At 35.6% G+C, this 19,128-nt stretch overlaps 1 long non-coding RNA gene across 1 annotated transcript in view; it reads right to left on the reverse strand.

Moving 5' to 3' along the window:
* Nucleotides 1-17,520: 17,520 nt before the first annotated feature.
* Nucleotides 17,521-19,128, reverse strand: part of LOC125964274 (uncharacterized) — a 118,699-nt gene continuing 117,091 nt past the window's right edge. Inside the window, exon 3 of the long non-coding RNA XR_007477151.1 lies at nucleotides 17,521-17,570. This is a non-coding gene — a long non-coding RNA (uncharacterized LOC125964274). The remainder of the gene's footprint in view (nucleotides 17,571-19,128) is intronic.

The raw sequence follows: 19,128 nt of genomic DNA on the forward strand, positions 1-19,128 counted from the left end.
ACACCAACATTCGAATTATAGGGGTCCCAGAAGAAGAAGAGAAAAAGAAAGGGACTGAGAAAATATTTGAAGAGATTATAGTGGAAAACTTCCCTAATATGGGAAAGGAAATAGTGAAACAAGTCCAGGAAGTACAGAGAGTCCCATACAGGGTAAATCCAAGGAGAAACAAACCAAGACACATATTAATCAAATTATCCAAAATTAAATACAAAGAAAACATATTAAAAGCAGCAAGGAAAAAACAACCAATAACACACAAGGGAATCCCCATAAGGTTAACAACTGATCTTTCAGCAGAAACTCTGCAAGCCAGAAGGGAGTGGCATATTTAAAGTGATGAAGGAGAAAAACCTACAACCAAGATTACTCTATCCAGCAATGATCTCATTCAGATTTGATGGAGAAATTAAAACCTTTACAGAAGAGGAAAAACTGAGAGTTCAGAGCCACCAAACCAGCTTTATAACAAATGCTAAAGGAACCTCTCTAGGCAACAAACACAAGAGAAGGAAAGGACCTACAATAACAAACCCAAAACAATTAAGAAAATGGGAATAGGAACATACATATTGTTAATTACCTTAAATGTAAATGGATTAAATGCTCCCACCAAAAGATATAGACTGGCTGAATGGATACAAAAACAAGACCCATATATATGCTGTCTACAAGAGACCCACTTCAGACCTAGGGACACATACAGACTGAAAGTGAGGGGATGGAAAAAGATATTCCATGCAAATGGAAATCAAAAGAAAGCTGGAGTAGCAATTCTCATATGAGACAAAATAGACTTTAAAATAAAGACTATTAGAAGAGACAAAGAAGGACACTACATAATGATCAAGGGATTGATCCAAGAAGAAGATATAACAATTGTAAATATTTGTGCACCCAACATAGGAGCACCTCAATACATAAGGCAAATACTAACAGCCATAAAAGGGGAAATCAACAGTAACACATTCACAGTAAGGGACTTTAACACCCCGCTTTCACCAATGGACAGATCATCCAAAATGAAAATAAATAAGGAAACACAAGCTTTAAATGATACATTAAACAAGATGGACTTAATTGATATTTATAGGACATTCCATCCAAAAACAACAGAATACACATTTTTCTCAAGTGCTCATGGAACATTCTCCAGGGTAGATCATATCTTGGGTCACAAATCAAGCCTTGGTAAATTTAAGAAAATTGAAATTGTATCAAGTATCTTTTCCGACCACAACACTATGAGACTAGATACCAATTACAGGAAAAGATCTGTAAAAACAGAAACACTTGGAGGCTAAACAATACAGTACTTAATAAAGAAGTGATCACTGAAGAAATCAAAGAGGAAATCAAAAAATACCTAGAAAGAAATGACAATGGAGACACGATGACCCACAACCTATGGGATGCAGCAAAAGCAGTTCTAAGAGGGAAGTTTATAGCAACACAATCCTACCTTAAGAAACAGGAAATATCTCGGATAAACAACCTAAACTTGCACCTAAAGCAATTAGAGAAAGAAGAACAAAAAAACCCCAAAGTTAGCAGAAGGAAAGAAATCATACAGATCAGATCAGAAATAAATGAAAAGGAAATGAAGGAAACCATATTAACAAACTGAAGGAGAAAAACCATATGATTATCTCAATAGATGCAGAGAAAGCTTTTGACAAAATTCAACACCCATTTATGATAAAAACCCTGCAGAAAGTAGGCATAGAGGGAACTTTCCTCAACATATTAAAGGCCATATATGACAAACCCACAGCCAACATCGTCCTCAATGGTGAAAAACTGAAACTATTTCCACTAAGATCAGGAACAAGACAAGATTGCCCACTCTCACCACTCTTATTCAACATAGTTTTGGAAGTTTTAGCCACAACAATCTGAGAAGAAAGGGAAATAAAATGAATCCAAATCAGAAAAGAAGAAGTAAAGCTGTCACTGTTTGCAGATGACATGATAGTATACATAGAGAATCCTAAAGATGCTACCAGAAAACTACTAGAGCTAATCAATGAATTTGGTAAAGGAGCAGGATACAAAATTAATGCACAGAAATCTCTGGCATTCCTATACACTAATGATGAAAAATCTGGAAGTGAAATTAAGAAAACACTCCCATTTACCACTGCAACAAAAAGAATAAAATATCTAGCAATTAACCTACCTAAGGAGACAAAAGACCTGTATGCCAAAAATTATAAGACACTGATGAAAGAAATTAAAGATGATACAAAGAGATGGAGAGATATACCATGTTCTTGGATTGGAAGAATCAACACTGTGAAAATGACTCTACTACCCAAAGCAATCTACATATTCAATGCAATCCCTATCAAACTACCACTGGCATTTTTCACAGAACTAGAACAAAAAAATTCACAATTTGTATGGAAACACAAAAGACCCCGAATAGCCAAAGCAATCTTGAGAATGAAAAACGAGTCTGGAGGAATCAGGCTCCCTGACTTCAGACTATACTACAAAGCTACAGTAATCAAGACAATATGGTACTGGCACAAAAAGAGAAAGATAGATCAATGGAACAGGATAGAAAGCCCAAAGATAAACCCACGCACATACGGTCACCTTATCTTTGATACAGGAGGCAGGAATATACAGTTGAGAAAGGACAGCCTCTTCAATAAGTGGTGCTGGGAAAACTGGACAGGTTCATGTAAAAGTATGAGATTAGATCACTCTCTAACACCATACACAAAAATAAGTTCAAAATGGATTAAAGACCTAAATGTAAAGCCAGACACCATCAAACTCTTAGGTAGAGGCAGAACACTCTACGACATAAATCACAGCAAGATCCTTTTTGCCCCACCTCTTAGAGAAATGGAAATAAAACCAAAAATAAATAAATGGGACCTAATGAAACTTAAAAGCTTTTGCGCAGCAAAGGAAACCATAAAGAAGACAAAAAGACAACCCTCAGAATGGGAGAAAATATTTGCAAATGAAGCAACTGACAAAGGATTAACCTTCAAAATTTACAAGCAGCTCATGCAGCTCAATAACAAAAAAACAAACAACCCAATCTAAAAATGGGCAGAAGACCTAAATAGACATTTCTCCAAAGAAGATATACAGATTGCCAACAAACACATGAAAGAATGTTCAACATCATTAATCATTTGAGAAATGCAAATCAAAACTACAATGAGATATCATCTCACACCAGTCAGAATGGCCATCATCAAAAAATCTAGAAACAATAAATGCTGGAGAGGGTGTGGAGAAAAGGGAACACTCTTGCACTGCTGGTGGGAATGTGAATTGGTTCAGCCACTATGGAGAACAGTATGGAGGTTCCTTAAAAAACTACAAATAGAACTACCATATGACCCAGCAATCCCACTACTGGGCATATACCCTGAGAAAACCAAAATTCAAAGAGTCATGTACCAAAATATTCATCACAGCTCTATTTACAATAGCCAGGACATGGAAGCAACCAAAGAGTCCATCATCAGATGAATGGATAAAGAAGATGTGGCACATATATACAATGGAATATTACTCAGCCATAAAAACAAACAAAATTGAGTTATTTGTAGTGAGGTGGATGGACCTAGAGTCTGTCATACAGAGTGAAGTAAGTCAGAAAGAGAAAGACAAATACCATATGCTAACACATATATATGGAATCTAAGGGGGAAAAAAATGTCATGAAGAACCTAGGGGTAAGACGGGAATAAAGACACAGCCCTACTAGAGAATGGACTTGAGGATATGGGGAGGGGGAAGGGTAAGCTGTGACAAAGTGAGAGTGGCCTGGACAAATATACACTTCCAAATGTGAAATAGATAGCTAGTGGGAAACAGCCACATAGCACAGGGAGATCAGCTCGGTGTTTTGTGACCACCTAGAGGGGTGGGATAGGGAGGGTGGGAGGGAGGGAGATGCAAGAGGGAAGAGATATGGGAACATATACATATGTATAACTGATTCACTTTGTTATAAAGCAGAAACTAACACACCATTGTAAAGCAATTATACTCCAATAAAGATGTTAAAAAAAAAAAGAGCATACACCTAACAGGATTCCCATTTCCATCTCCTCACACATGTATACTCTTTTATTCACTCCCTTATCTCTTCAGTTGTCTAATCTCTAGGTTTCAGGTGGAATCCGTAAATAAATGGAAAGGAAGGTATCTCTGTGTTGTGATTTAAGCATTCTAGAAAATCAGTTACATTCAAGTTATTTTATTACTGTTTTAAACAGGATATTTTTATCATCAGGATCACTTCTTTAGGAGAAAGTATTATAGTTAGATAATATCACTTAAAACATATCATAAGACAGCAGACCTGATTGATGTGGAATACAGTTGAGTCCAAATCAGTGTGTGCTACATATGCATCAAAAATTAAGAGATTATTATGATTCATTTTCTGATTTAAGGTCTTACAGTCTAGGAGGAATACTGCTCAAACAAGTCTTAGAATTTTTAAAGCATATAAATGAATTTAAGCATACAAAAGGAAAAACAGAAATTTGAGAGCACCTTACATCTCAAACTAGATATTGGCAATTTAGTATGATAAACCTAAGTTCAGAGTGCTAGGAACTCTCTTAGGAGAGACTCCTACCACAACCTTGGAGAGAGTAAGTTTTATGAAAGAGAAAGTGCCTGGCTGAATCTTGCAGAATAGGTAAATAGAGAAAGAGTGGACTATACAGAAAGAGAAAAGATCATATAAGGAGACCTGGAGATACAAATGTTTGGTTAGTTCAGTAATCCACAGGTGGATAGTTATTCTTGGAGCTTGGAGTTTACATGTCATGTTGCCTATATAATATTCATGCTGCCTATGTAATATTATACAGTATGATATTATATAGGCAATATACAGTGTTACCTATACAGTATTCTTTCTCCTGTTTTCAGTTAGCTTGTTTGTTTGTTTGTTTGTTTAATGTGGATCTGATTCATTCAGGCTATCAAAGTATAAATCTCCTTCTCAGGCTCCCTTGCAGCTAGAGGTGACCAGTTCTGGACAAAGCAGAAGTATATTAGATAGGACTTCCAATAAAGCTATTATTTTCATGACAAAAAGGGACATGATCTGTTGTCAGGTATCTCTTTGGTGTTACTCTTTCCTCTTCTTTCCTACTGGAAACTTAAAAGAAAGTTCTGGAAATGCATTAGCCTTATTTTGGCTTTGAGGATGAAAGATACATAGTGCAGGGTCCAGAGGGGAAAGATAAGGAGAGCCTGAGCCCTCAATGACCTCTTCACTGTGTTAATGTCCTATGAGGTCCCTATGGCTTATGAATATCTTAAGAGATCAAACAAAAGACAAAATAAGGAGGAGGGATGGCATCACCATTATTATTGATAGGTTTCAGATTGAACTATGTGGCTTAATGTGAGAGCAAGATTGTTAACTAAATGTCACAATTAGGCAAACTTACTCAACCAGTCACAAGCAATGCTGAACCAGGGCAGATGTCCCTGTGTGCTAGGGGAAGAGCCTTCTCTTGGAGAAGTGAAGAATGTTTGCTTGTTATCTTCAGCTCACCTGTAAGAAAGGATGTATGGAATGATAACGCTAAGCAGACACATTTAACTATCAGTTGAAGCACCCTCACTCCCCTGGAGCAGAGTAAATTAAGTTTTAAGAGATGCCAAAGTCCAGAATTACCATAGTCCCTTTATACATGAAAGAAATAACAAGACTGGGAAAAAAGTGTTTCCTTCTGACATACTATTCCAGTCTGGGCTGTATACCTCAGAGTTATTATTGCCTGAGAAAAATAAGTTAAAAATTATGTAAGTCATCATTAATAGATCTCTCTTATGTGTAGCCAAACAGAAACTTAACTGATTCAACAGGTGGCACAATTTGACAGAAGTGTGTAAAGATATGTGGCTGTAATGAAGATATGTTAACAGTTTTAAAATCTATTCTGTATGCCATGGGAATGTTTTAAAAATTTGGTAAAGTATAACTGTGGATAACATAGTGCCTCCTTCTCCTCTGGTTGAAACAGTGAACAATGGAAATGGAATTGAGAATCCCACGAGGATTATGGATTTCAAAAATATTGTAAAGTCATCATTGATATTACTTGGTGACTTATTGAAATGAGGGCGAGGAAAAGGAATAAATTAAGGATGACACACAAAATTTACTATTTGGTAACAAGAAGAAAAAGAGTAGAGACTAGGTAGAAAAGCAGCAGATGGAGGTGGGAGGATAAACTCAGTTTCAGACATTTTGATTTTGATTTACTGTGGGTCAACCAAAGTATAGACTGATCCAAATGCAGAAGGCAATGGAATGTATTGATCTAGAGCCCAGTGGTATTAATGGACTAAACATCTGTTTTGGAGACACCAGTCCAAAAAATCTTGGGTGAAATCATGAGGGTGCATGAGTTCATCTAGGAAGAATATGCAGCACAGAACAGAAATAGCACTTAAGAGAGAGGTCAGAGAACCTCAAGAGAGTGACATCAAGGAAGTCAATAACATTGCTTAGGAGACAGTGTTTTGCAGCAACAATGTGTAGAAAGATCAATAACAGGGAAAAGACTTAATGAATGGTATCCCTTTTCTTTTCATAAATTATTTCAATGATAATCCTGGTAAGAGTAGCCTTAGCAGAGACGGCCATGGGTGAGGCATAACAGATGGTGAAATGTTGAGAAGCAAATAGGAGATGAAAAAATGGACACAGTAAATGCAGTCTATTCTTTCAAGAAGAACACACCTGGATTTAAAGAGATACACTGGGTAGAGGGAGTTTGAAAAGCATATTTTTACTGTGGTTATTATTGCTATTTTGTTTCAAAAATATGAAAACTAAGCCTTTTAAAGTAATGATGAAATATAGAACAAGAAAGGTTTGTTAAAGGAGCTTGAAGAAAATTAATGGGTTGTCACTCCCTAGGAAAGGATAGAATCCAGATCAGAATATATTCTGAGATCAAATAAAAAAAGGGGACTCTTGAGAAAGCAAGATTAGGATTTTGGAGACATGAGACAAAATAGGAAGCAAAACAATCTTATTTCACAATTCTGCCTGCATCTCATCTCTTTTTGGTGTAACTGAAATTTTGTACTTATTAGTGGTGGCCAGCCAATAACTCAGAGTCACATGCAATGATTCAGGAGCAAGTGGAAGGTAAAAATAACTGCAACTCTACAATAATTTAATGTTTCCATGAAATCTCTAATTTAAAATCTCTTGTTAAAAGCAAGAGAATTTTTTTTGTTCAGACTAGGGGTTCTATATGCATGATAAAATTGCTGTTTATGTCAAATTTTTCTCTTCATCTGACACTAATTGTTTGGGCATTATGAAAGATAGAATGACTGAATATAAAACAAATGAGCATTTTAAGCACTACAGGGAAATGGTGAATGAGAGAGAAACAACTATGACACTGATAATTATCAGCTATGCTAGAATCATGAGCCAGTAGTGTGGTGAGCACTTCAACCCATTTCTCTAATATTGTAGCTGATGAAAAGTATGTCAGCTCAGCATAGGTTTGATTCTCCATATTTTATAAAGGACATCAGATCATGAATATCTAGTTTCAGGACATTAAGGCATAAAAATCAAATAATAACATCGAGACACAGGAGACTACCCTAAATAACTTGAAATAGATACAGGAATGCAGGTAATAAATAAAGAATGGCATACTCAACAGGCAAGTGACACAAGTGGCACTTCCTGACACATGACTGAGCAAAAAGAGCCATCTTCTTTTGGGAATATAGTCAAATATGTAGACAGCTTCAGACAGACCACATAAAGGGGCGAAAAAGCCATACCCTGCCTTGTAAACCTATAAATCTCTGGCAACCAGTAGTGTGGCACTTGTCACAATATTAGGCAATTTAGTTTGGGGAGAATTTATGGTAGTCCTTTATCAATGACACTTTTGTGCCTCTCTCCACACTGAATTCTGGCTCTTTTGTTTCCTACATATTTTAGGTAATTGTTAAAGCATGGGTTCTGGATTCAAATAACATAAATAAAATAAACTGTTTAGATACATGGGGTTTTTGCTAGTGAAATATTAAGACAGTTAGTTACCCCAAAACTTATTCTCAATACTCTTGTTACCTTAAAATTAACTTTGTGCTGGCAAGGCTGTGTTTTAGATAAAGGAGGCCATAAGTATGTACTAAATAATTATTTACTTATTTTTCATTTTCTTTTAGCAGTTCTTAACTTTTCCTTTGTTGTGACCCAGACTTTTTATATCTTATTTATTGAAGTTCTCAGATCTCCATAGTGGCTCTTCTCTGCAGGACAGGAATGGCACTAGAAAATTCTTGAAGGAGATTATGTGATCCCAGAGAAATGGGGCCAAGTGAGAGTACTTAAGTGTCATAGACAAGGTTGGTGTGATTACCATCATAAGCAGCAGACTAAAGTGTTAATCAGAAAGTTCTGAGAAAGAGAGATTTTTAGTATTGGATAATGCATCATGATGTTCCCAGGACTGAAATAGATAGGCTGCTTGTTAAACATTTACTTGATTTTATAAGCAGAAATATCCTGGGTCTGGTGAACAGAAGTCTAAATTCAATCACCAAAACAGAGAATGATGGCCCCTCCAAAATGATCCCTCTGAACTTGACAGAACTGAGCTTTTGAGTTCAGAGATCCAGAGCATCTTGAATGAAGGGAAAGTCAGGTCCCCTTTAGGAAGGACCCTGCTTAAATTTCCAAATTTCGTGTTGTAAATCTTACTCTTAGTCTCTCCTATAAACTCTTGTGGCTATTTATCAGGGCCGTCATACATGAAAAAGAAGGAAATAACTAGATATTCAAGGAGTAGTGGACAGTGGCTCTGAAGTGAAATTAATTCCTGGGATGCAAATACCGCTATGGTGCATCAAATTAAGGCCTTATGAAGGTCATATGATTAATGGAGTTTAGCAAGGATCTGTCTCACAGAAGGTACAATGGGTTCTTGAAACCGACCTCTGGTTATTTTCCCATTTCTGGAATGCACAGTTGCAGCAGACATACTAGGAAATTGAAAATCCCTAATTTGATATCTTAGCCTTGTAGATTGATGTCTATTATGGTAAGAAAATCCAACTGGAAGCTTCTATTACCGCTGCCATCTTTCTAAGCAGTAAACCAAACACATATAACATTCTTAGAGAACTTGCAGAGGACAGTTCTACCACCAAGGACTTAATACCCACAAAAGAAATCCTTCCATATCTCCATACAATTTGCCCACTTGGGGTGTGCGTAAGACTGGTGTATGTCAGAGAATTATTGTATTTTAATAAGTTATAGGCTCCATTGCAGCTTCTGCTTCAGATGTGGGTTCTTTGCTGTTGCACTTCAAAATATCCCCTGCCATCTGGTAAGCAGCTATTGATGAGGGAATTTATTTTTTCCCTATACCATTTAATGAAAACCATCAAAGTTATCCATGTAATTTCATGTTCATATTCTCCAGCTCTATTTCATAATCTTTCTATAGGAATCTTGATAGCCTCTTCATTCCACAGGACATCACACAGGTTCACTACATTGATTCTATCATGCTGGTTACACCTGCTAAGCAGGAAGTAGCAATTATCCTTGATACCTTGCTAAGGTACAGGTATACCAGAGGTGGAAAATAAATTTCACAAAAAGTCATCGTCCTGATACCTCAATTAAATATCTAGCAGTCTAGTTGTCTAGTGTATGTGAAGATAGCCCTTCAAAGGTAAAGGACAATTCTGCATCTGGCCTCTCCTACCACTTAAAAATACAAAGCTTAGTGGGCCTCCTTAGAGTTCGTAGGCAACATATATGAAATTTTCACTTGCTAATTCTACCCATTTATTGAGTAAATTAAAAGGCTGCCAGTTTCAGATAGATCCCATAGGAAAAGAAGTCTCTTAAACAGAAGCATACAACGCTGACACTTGGGCCATATAACTAAAATGATTTGACGGGGCTTGACCTATCTATAGCTGATATAGATGTTGTATGGAGCCTTTGAGATTTTGGAGCAAAGTTATGCGCTCTTCTAAAAAAAAATTTCTTTTTCAAAGAAATAACATCTGGCTTGCTACTGGGTCCTAGTAGAGACTGATCATGTGACCATGTGTCAGACTTTATCATGAAAATTGACCTTCCCATCATAAACTGTGATGTTTTCTGACCCTCCAGGCCATAAATTTTTAAGTATTCCATTATCCAGTGGAAGTGGTATACACCATATCAGGATAGAACAGGTCTTAAGGGTATAAGTAAGCCAAATAAAAAATTATCTCTGATTCTCATAGCTTCTGTTTCTCCTATAATTCTTCCTCTCTCAATTTGCATTATGATCTCATGGGAAACTTACTATGATCAATTTACTGGAGAAAAATTCAGTTATCGTCTACAGACAGTTATACATAAAATGCTGTATGTTTGAAAGCAGACAGCTACCTCCTTATTTGGAAGGAATAAAAACCTTCCAAAAAGGGATATAGACTCTGAGAAATCTATCTTATTATTCTTTTTTTTTTTTTTCAGGAAAGAGATATACAGAACTATGAGTCATCAATTCATGGGCAATAACTAACAATTTGCATAGATGATCAGGGATTCAGAAGGAATACAATTAGAAAATTGGTTACAAGAAAGTTTAGGAAGAAGTGTGAGACACAGTGATTACCTGTACCCCATCTGAATGCTTGCCAAAGAAGAGTGTATTAATTATCAGATGAAGGCAGTGCCCCAAACTGTGAATGGAAATCAGCCACCCTTGCCCTTATGCAAGGAACAAAGAGGCCATAACAGTAGGGATGGTGCTTAATGTTGGTTTAGCAACACGGATTTTGTAAATGCTCAATTATCGAAAAAGTCACCATGTTTCTTGCTTTTTACGATAGCCCTATTAATTAGGCAGAAGCACAATTTTACTATTGTGTTTATTTGTAAGTAAATATGATTAAGAGAGTTTGTATGAATTTCAAGTTAACAAAAGGTGTGTTCTGATTTGCGCTCTGTCAGATTGGTTAAGCTGGAACTCACATTTCCCTAAATATGCTTCACTATGTAGCTCCAGATTAGATTAGTCCAGAAAAGGAACTTGTGGGAAAAAATAAGTAAAACATTAGCCATTACTTTCTGAAGTTGTCAGATAAGTTTAAGAATAGATGCAGAGATATTTGGCAGTTCTGGCTTATCCTCAGTCACCCCTGTTCTTCATCCAGCTATTTTCTCAATGGTTGGTCCTGCTGACCAATAGCTGCCCCAGGCCCATTGGCACATGGAGGTGTTAGAGACAGGAGCTTTACAAATACCACTCCAAGAGCCCACAGACTTTGTGCACTGCAGCTAAAGCAATGTTGGAAGGGAAACTGATAACACTAATTGCTTACATTCGAATATATAGATAAGAAACAATAGAGAAAATTAAAGAAACCAAGAAAATCTTGTTCTGCAAAAAAAATTTGATAAAATTCTAAAAACCAACAAAAGTAAAAAGAGAGAAAAAATAAACCACCAATACCAGGAATTAAACAGAGGAATATCACTACAAATCCTGCTATAATAAAAAGATAATAAGAGAATGCTATGAACAAGTTATGCTCATAAATTTAACAGTTTAGAAGATTTAGACCAATTCCATGAAAACCACAAACTAACATAACTCAATCAAGATTAAATAATCTGAATAATTCTATAACCATTAAATAAATTTAATGTGTGATTAAAACTCCCCCCAAAAGAAATCTCCAGGCCCAGTGGTTGCACTGGTGAATGCTACCAAACATTTAAATAAGAATTAACCCCATATTTACACATAGGGAGGGTGGGAGGGAGGGAGACGCAAGAGGGAAGAGATATGGGAACATATGTATATATATAACTGATTCGTTTTGTTGTGAAGGATTCTTCAATATACATAAATCAATCAATGTGATACACCATATTAACAAATTGAAGAATAAAAACCATATGATCATCTCAATAGATGCAGAAAAAGCTTTTGACAAAATTCAATACCCATTTATGATAAAAACTCTCCAGTGGGTGGGCATAGAGGGAACCTACTTCAACATAATAAAGGCCATATACGACAAACCCACAGCAAACATCATTCTCAATGGTGACAAACTGAAAGCATTTCCTCTAAGATCAGGAGCAAGACAAGGATGTCCACTCTCACTACTATTATTCAACATAGTTTTGGAAGTCCTAGCCATGGCAATCAGAGAAGAAAAAGAAATAAAAGGAATATAAATTGGAAGAGAAGAAGTGAAACTGTCACTGTTTGCAGGTGACATGATACTATACATAAAGAATCCTAAAAATGTCACCAGAAAACTAGTAGAGCTAATCAATGATTTGGTAAAGTTGCAGGATACAAAATTAATGCACAGAAATCTCTTGCATTGCTATGCACTAATGACGAAAAATCTGAAAGAGAAATTATGGAAACACTACCATTTACCATTGCAAGAAAAAGAATAAAATACCTACGAATAAACCTACCTAGGGAGACAAAAGACCTGTTTGCAGAAAACTATAAGACACTGAGGAAAGAAATGAAAGATGATACCAACAGATGGAGAGATATACCATGTTCTTGGATTGTAAGAATCAATATTGTGAAAATAACTATAGTACCCAAAGCAATCTACAGATTCAATGCAATCCCTATCAAATGACCAATGACATTTTTTATGGAACTAGAACAAATCATCTTAAAATTTGTATGGAGACACAAAAGACCCCAAATAGCCAAGGCAGTCTGGAGTGAAAAAAATGGAGCTGGAGGAATCAGACTCCCTGACTTCAGACTATACTACAAAGCTACAGTAATCAAGACAAAATGGTACTGGCACAAAAATAGAAACATAGATCAATGGAACAAGATAGAAGCCCAGAGATAAACCCACGCACCAATGGTCAACTAATCTATGACAAAGGAGGCAAAGATATACAATGGAGAAAAGAGAGTCTCTTCAATAAGTGGTGCCTGGAAACCTGGACAGCTACATGGAAAAGAATGAAATTAGAACACTCCCTAACACCATACACAAAAATAAACTCCAAATGGATTCGAGACCTAAATGTAAGACCGGACACTATAAAACTCTTAGAGGAAAACATAGGAAGAACATTCTTTGACATAAATCACAGCAAGATCTTTTTTGATTCACCTCCTAGAGTAATGGAAATAAAAAGAAAAATAAACAAATGGGACCGAATGAAACTTCAAAGCTTTTGCACAGCAAAGGAAACCATAAACAAGACAAAAAGACACCCCTCAGAATGGGAGAAAATATTTGCAAATGAATCGATGGACAAAGGATGTATCTACAAAATATATAAACAGCTCATGTAGCTCAATATTAAAGAAACAAACAACCCAATCCAAAAATAGGCAGAAGACCTCAGTAGACATTTTTCCAAAGAAAACATACAGATGGCCAAGAAACACATGAAAAGCTGCTCAACATCATTAATCATTAGAGAAATGCAAATCAAAACTACAATGAGGTATCACCTCACACCAGTTAGAATGGGCATCATCAGAAAATCTACAAACAACAAATGCTGGAGAGGGTGTGGAGAAAAGGGAACCCTCTTGCACTGTTGGTGGGAATGTAAATTGGTACAGTCACTATGGAGAACAGTATAGAGGTTCCTTAAAAAACTAAAAATAGAATTACCATATGATCCAGCAATCCCACTACTGGGCATCTACCCAGAGAAAACCATAATTCAAAAAGACACATGCACCCCAATGTTCATTGCAACACTATTTACAATAGCCAGGTCATGAAAGCAACCTAAATGCCCATTGCCAGATGAATGGATAAAGAAGATGTGGTACATATATACAATGGAATATTACTCAGCCATAAAAAGGAATGAAATTGAGTCATTTGTTGAGACGTGGATGATCTAGAGACTGTCATACAGAGTGAAGTAAGCCAGAAAGAGAAAAACAAATATCGTATATTAACGCATGTATGTGGAACCTAGAAAAATGGTACAGATGAACCAGTTTGCAGGGCAGAAGTTGAGACACAGATGTAGAGAACAAACGTATGGACACCAAGGGGGGAATTCTGTGGTGGGGTGGGTATGGTGGTGTGCTGAATTGGGCGATTTGGATTGACATGTATACACTGATGTGCATAAAATTGATAACTAATAAGAACCTGCAGTATAAAAAAACAAACAAAAAAAACAACTAACACTAAAGTTTCTTTGGGTTATTTGTATTGAAATATGTTAATATAAATGTTTAAGATATTACAAGAAATTTTTAAAAATCTTATATGTTCTGGTATAATGTTATAAGTCATAATTCTAGTTATTACTTTAAAATGTATATCTCCGAAATCACTGAATTTCCTTGTCAACTGCATTATTATAAACTTTCATCAAATCTTTAACCGTGGTCATTTTTAAGTTTTGTCACTTACAAACAGTTCTGGGTGTACTCTGATGCTTTTGCAAAAATGTTCCTTTAAAAGGGTTTCATCTTCAAGGAATTCATGGAAAGGATTCTGATAAGTACAGGTTTCTGGTAACTGACTATACTGTCAAACTGAATTAATAAGCATTTTCAGAAAACTGATGAATTCATAAAAGTGCTAACAAAAGATCAAGATGAAAAAAGAAATTAATTACCTGGGACTGAGTGAACTGATGAGGATGATTATAATTTTTGTGACTTTCTGTTTGAATAAAAAAAAAATCCCACAAGGACTCAGAAGCAAAAAATATACAAATCAATTTTCACTGCAAAGTAAAGGAGCTGTTACAGTGGAGGATTACTGGACTGAATATCAATATTATAACATAGTATGAGTGTGTTTCGTGTTTGGTAATTGCAATCATTTTTGCTTTTGTTGTGTTCATCCATTTACAATGCTTGGTGTCAGTTTATTTATCTCTTGTAAAAATAAAATGCAGTGTGTGTGTGTGTGTGTGAAAAAAAAATTTAAAAAGACATTACACTGTGAATTTTCCTCCTACCTCCTCAAGTGTCACAGTTGGAATTAAGTTCTAACTTCGTTATCTTTTTACATAACTAGGTGTTCCAACTATATCTTCTTTAATTATTTTCCTCATTTCCCTGATTTCTAAATCTTTGAGTATTCCAAGATTCAGTCTCCATATAGCTTATCTTTTCTATTTATATTTGTTCTCCACAGTAATTAAGCTTTAAATGCCATCTATGTGCTGAGTCCCAAATCTCTCTCTCTCTCTCTCTCTCTCTCTCTCTCTCTCCACCCCTTGCCTTCCAGATAGCTGAATCTAGCTGTCTACCCAATATTTCCACTTAGATGTTTGAAAGGCATCATAAATATAATGTTTCTAATACCAAGTTCCAAATCTTTCCTCCAAAATGTCTTCTAATAACAGTGTTCCCTATCTCAATGAAAGGTATCTTTAGTTTTTTAGTTTAGTTGTTGAGAAATCCTCAATGTATCTTTGACTCTTCTTTACTTTTTCATTACTAGAATACATCAACTAGGAATTTCCCTTAGTTATTAAAAAGACTTCAAGTATCTTATCACTTCTTACCACATCCAGTGCATCCGCTATGCCAGAGTCACGATTTTCATTTGAATTCTTACAATAAACTTCACATTTTTCTTTCTCCTTATTTCTGCTTTCTTGGGCTCCCTGACTGCTACTCACAGTCTATCTTAATACAACAACCAAAGTAAAATTTTAAAAATAAATCAGATATTTAAAAAATTGTTCTTTATTCCACTTCCCTCCACTCTTGCTCCACTTCCCCCTCTTGACATCACCATCTTACAGAACACACATTTTACTTACTGGTCTGATTTTTAAATATCTCTTTCTCTCCTACCAAAGTATAAGCAATGTAAAGGCAAAGGTTTCTGTCTATTTTATTTCCTGAGAAATGCCCATTTCAACATTTCCTGACACATTGTAGACATTCAATAAATACGTGTTAAGTGCATGAATGAAAAGAATAAATAAATGAATGAAATATAAAATTAACAAGACCTGAAAATGGTCTGAATGTGAAACGTGTAAAAGAAAGAATTTAGGGCTTCCCTGATGGCGCAGTGGTTGAGAATCTGCCTGCCAATGCAGGGGACACGGGTTCGAGCCCTGGTCTGGGAGGATCCCACATGCCACAGAGCAACTAGGCCAGTGAGCCACAACTACTGAGCCTGTGCATCTGGAGCCTGTGCTCCGCAACAACAGAGGCCGCGATAGTGAGTGGCCCCTGCTTGCCACAACTAGAGAAAGCCCTCACATAGAAACGAAGACCCAACACAGGAAAAATAAATAAATTAATTAATAAACTCCTACCCCCAACATCTTCTTAAAAAAAAAAAAAGAATTTAATATGACCCTGAGACTTCTTGTCTGAGTGACTATGAGGATTGATGGTTTCATTAAATGAGAGACTGTAAAATGTTGCAGGGAATTGGTCAGAGGAAGATAATGATTTTGAACATGTTGGATTTTAGTCATATCAATGAATCAATGTTAAACTAGCAATTATAATTTATTATAAGAAGGAAAGCTAGCCTAAGATGTAGATTAACAAAAAGGTAGGTCATCTTTGAATTTCTTAAAATGTATAAACATTTTTGCTTTTTTGCTGTTTTTTTCCTTCCAGCATAATGCACATGTGGTGGGACAGATTTTAAACCCAATTTTGTGGGTATGTTTGGGATTATTACTTAAAAGTGTAGGTTTTTTAATTTCCTGAATACCTGCCTTGGGAAATCTGATGAGAACCTCAAAGATCTTTGCAAACTTCCTCAATGACAGATAGAACTGATGACTACCTATAAGTCTGTTTGGTTATTGAAGGGGAGATAACATACCAATATGTGTTCATATGCAGTGGATAAACAAACACAGAGTGGTTTAAAACAGGGTCTCTAAATGAAAGTTGCAAAGATAGATGCTCCAAATTACAGGCACTGATTTGCAGTCAAGACAACTCTAACATGGACAGTTCTAAACGTGTGCTCCAGGGTGAGGAAAAGCAGGGATTTATTTATATTTGTTAATGATTCTCCCAGCAGGCTAGCCAGTAATTTAATAGAAGAATTTGAAAAAATAATTAATTTATAGCTTATAGTATTGGAAAAGCAGTTAACTATCACAATAATTAACTTTGAGTTTTAATACTTGTGGGTAGATTTTGGTCTCATCCATTAGAGTCTGGCCACATTGCTTCTGCTTGGGTAATGCGTTCCTTGAAGCACAGAGAACTTACAGGTGAGATTTTCTTTGGTACGATATGATTCCAAACAAATATGATGAGTTATTATCCAACAAAACTGTTCTTTTCTTAAGCTGCTTTAAGGAGGACTTTTAATCTGAAATCTATGATGTTTCCAGTATTAATAAACTCTGACTGCACACACACTTCCTAGCCATCTAATTTACCTTTCTTAAATTTAATATTTCAGTGCTTTAGAAACACTTGATATCAATGCAATTTGATCACCTACACACACTTAATCAGAGAAAAGACATTACTTTACATGTGATACCCCAGCACTCCTTCTGTGCAACTAGGAAGTCAGTGTCTGGACTACATCCTCTTTTCCTCATGGTAAACAGAGAAAAAAAAGAGAAGTAAGATTTAATTAGCAATGAGCATGAATAATGAAAACACTAAAGAATGTAAGAGATCCTCACTAACAAAATAAAAATAAAGCTAATATAATGCCTTATGGCAATAATTTTGATAAAAAAAGACAGTGGAATCCATTATACCCAACTATAAGCAATTAGTTTTAAGGGGGAATAATGAAAAACTCAAATTTAGTGCACAAAATTTTCCTTCTCCCTAAATATATAACTTATTTATTGTGCTCTATTAAGAATATGACTCCTTTTAAAATTATTTGAAAATTGTACTTTTATTCTACAGTGCATAATAAAAAGCATACATTTCAAACTCTCTCACAAATAACACAGAATGGGGAATAATGTAAAGGATTTTGCTATAAAAAATTTAGTGTTTAATTGTATTTTAGTATTTGATCTAGTATTTAGTAATCTTTGACTTGATGCGAAGGATAATTATGACTTGCATAATTTTAGCTACTTTAAATTTTGGCATTTTTCAGGTAATGATTCTCAGGAGATGCTTTGACATTTAACATGCCACTAAATGCTAGGAATCTGGAATATAGCTAACATTTGTCAAAAATGATATTTATTTTAGCTGTACCCCAATAGAAGAAGTAATTACACTATTCCCAGACAAACTCCTTGTCATTACCATGACTCCCTAGTATTGCTCTTACCCAGATGTGTGAAATCAAGCATGCTACTTTATCTCTCTCATATTTACTTGATTACATTACATCAAAGTTTACTTCCAGTTCTCGAAATAATTCTGACTGTATTATGATTTTCTGATAATAGTAATAATTTCATTCTCTATACTGACTTTTGATTTAATATAATTACTGCCTTTCTGGTTAGAAGTGAAGACTAAATGTTTAAAAATGATACAAATAAAATGTGTATAGGTGTAAGTTATCCTAGACTATTTCTGTGAAGTGATACTCTTTCAAAGATAATATCCCATTTGCATTTCCCCCTGGTATTTCCTGTATCCTATCTATGCTTTCAAGCTGACGGCTGGTTCTCATCACCCCAAAATGGGGAGAGGACACAGCCCAAAGAAGAGAAATGTGTAAGTCTTGCCTGGTGTTTGAGTACCCCAAACCTAAGCCTATGTAGTGGTAAGGTGTGGGTGGGAGAATTTAGATTTGGAATCTAAACAAATTGTTTCAGAGAAAGAAAAAGTAACATTACTTTTGTGGGCTGGAAGGACTATGTAAACTAAAGAGTGGGGACAACAGTATTGGTCTAAGAATAACGTGTCGTATTTCCTGGTCAGAGTTCCAGGAAGTCTCCAGAGATCAGATATATGGATATGGGTATATCTAGGGAAATGAAGTCAAAGAACCCTCATTGAAATTAGTATGCCCTATATATCCAGACAAAACTATAATTGAAAAAGATACATGCACCCCTATGTTCATAGCAGCACTATTCACAATAGCCAAGACATGGAAACAACCTAAATATTCATCGACAGATGAATGCATAAAGAAGATGTGTTACATATATATATGATGGAA

The sequence above is a fragment of the Orcinus orca genome, chromosome 4 (assembly GCF_937001465.1).
Source record: "Orcinus orca chromosome 4, mOrcOrc1.1, whole genome shotgun sequence".
NCBI classification, from domain to species: Eukaryota; Metazoa; Chordata; class Mammalia; order Artiodactyla; family Delphinidae; genus Orcinus; species Orcinus orca.